This window comes from Propithecus coquereli, unplaced genomic scaffold (assembly GCF_000956105.1).
Source record: "Propithecus coquereli isolate 6110/MARCELLA unplaced genomic scaffold, Pcoq_1.0 Scaffold59, whole genome shotgun sequence".
NCBI classification, from domain to species: domain Eukaryota; kingdom Metazoa; phylum Chordata; class Mammalia; order Primates; family Indriidae; genus Propithecus; species Propithecus coquereli.
The window spans coordinates 5,831,013-5,832,789 of NW_012151840.1; the positions used below are offsets into that span (position 1 = coordinate 5,831,013).

At 41.6% G+C, this 1,777-nt stretch overlaps 1 protein-coding gene across 1 annotated transcript in view; it reads right to left on the reverse strand.

The window, feature by feature from the left end:
* TUFT1 (tuftelin 1) overlaps nucleotides 1-1,777 on the reverse strand; it is a 45,488-nt gene that overhangs the window by 18,902 nt on the left and 24,809 nt on the right. The gene's annotated exons all lie outside the window — the stretch shown is intronic.

Here is a 1,777-nt window from a genome sequence, read left to right on the forward strand (position 1 = left end):
AAAAAAAGTGAGATAAAACTACATGAGGGAGGTAGAAACAAAAACTAGATTTTAATATAGCAATATATTAAATACACCACTAAAAACATGGTGTTGGGTAAAAAAAAAAAAAAGCAGAGAAAAGATATAGCACAAGCCCATCTTGTAAACTGAAAACATTTTACAGGCATATTTAAAGTCATATACTGAATTCATTAAGGTGAGTGCCTCTTGCAGAGGGTAGGGAGGAGGTAGGGAAAGAGGTAAAAAAGGAAAATTAAAACCAGTGGGAGGCCTTGAGGGCACTCATGACGATGACGTGCTGAGAATTAATAGGTGGGTCTGAGTCAACCCTGTACTTGAGAGCCAAAAACACCCAGTGCGGAAAAAATACCCAACCAAGAAACAAAAAACAAATACAGGCCGGGCGCAGTAGCTGACGCCTGTAATCCTAGCACTCTTGGAGGCCGAGGCAGGAGGATTGCTTCAGGTCAGGAATTCAAGACCAGCCTGAACAAAAGTGAGACCTTATCTCTACTAAAAATAGAAAAACTTAGCTGGGCGTTGTGGCATGTGCCTATAGTCCCAGCCACTCGGGAGGCTGAGGCAGGAGGATCGCTTGAGCCCAGGAGTTTGAGGTTGAGGTTGCTGACACCACGGCACTCACTCTAGCCCGGGCAACAGAGTGAGACTATCTCAAAAAAAAAAAAAACAAATACAAAGAAATGCTATATACAATATATAATAACAAACATTATTTTTTTAAAGTACGGCCATGGAAGGAAATACTAAGCAGTTATTCAAAAGATTGAGTTGGATCTATATGTATGAATATGGAAAAATGACTATAATTATATTCTTCAGTTTAAAAAAATTTAAAAAGCAAGGAATAATGTATTTACCAGGACCTTGTATCTGTGAAAAGTATGTGTACATTATATACATATATATACATGTATATATGGTATATGTATTTATCCAATAACATACATAATATGGTATTTAAATATGGTTGTCTGTGTACAGAAAAACACTCTAGAATATCGGTACTCAACCTTGGTTAAACACTTAGTATCACCTGAAGAGCTTCTAAAAGTCCTGATGCCCAGGCCACATCTCAGAATCACTATCCCTGGGGTTGGGACCGGGGCATGATCTCCCTTAAAGCTCTAAGGCCTTTCGAGGGGGCAGCCAAGGCTGAGGAGTGCTGCTCGAGAAGGACCCACCCACTTCAGTCTGCTAACAGCAGACACTTCCCAGGACTGGGACTGGGGAAGGGGAATTTCCACTTTTTGTATTTCTCTATTGTTTGAATTTTTACATCAAGTAAGTATTACTCTCGTATTTAGTGAGAGAGAGCGAGCAATAAACAAAGAAAGGGATCAGGGAAGAGGAGGTCTGCCCTTGGCTAAGCAGTCACCATGGTGTCCCCTCTGTCACCTACCTCAGGTGGGCTGCTGTACAGGGTTGTGGGACTCTGATTAAAGCCATTTGGCTTTTCTAGAACCACCTGTTCAAGGAAAAATAAAACTGGTAGTTAAAACAGTCCCAAGCAACCGGCTTTAAAACATTATTCTCCTAAGACTCAAATCTTACAAAGAGGGAGGAAAGGAAGGAGCAAGGAAGAGGAAAGGGGAGAAAAGGAGAGAAAAAAGGAAGGGAGAGAGGGAGGGAGGAGGAGAAAAGAGAGGAAAGGGAGGAAGAAAGGAAGGAGAAAGGAAGGAAGGAGAGGAAGGCAAGGCAGGGAAGGGAAGGGAAGGGAAAGGGAAAAAAAGATTTCCAGTGCTCCATGGGAACA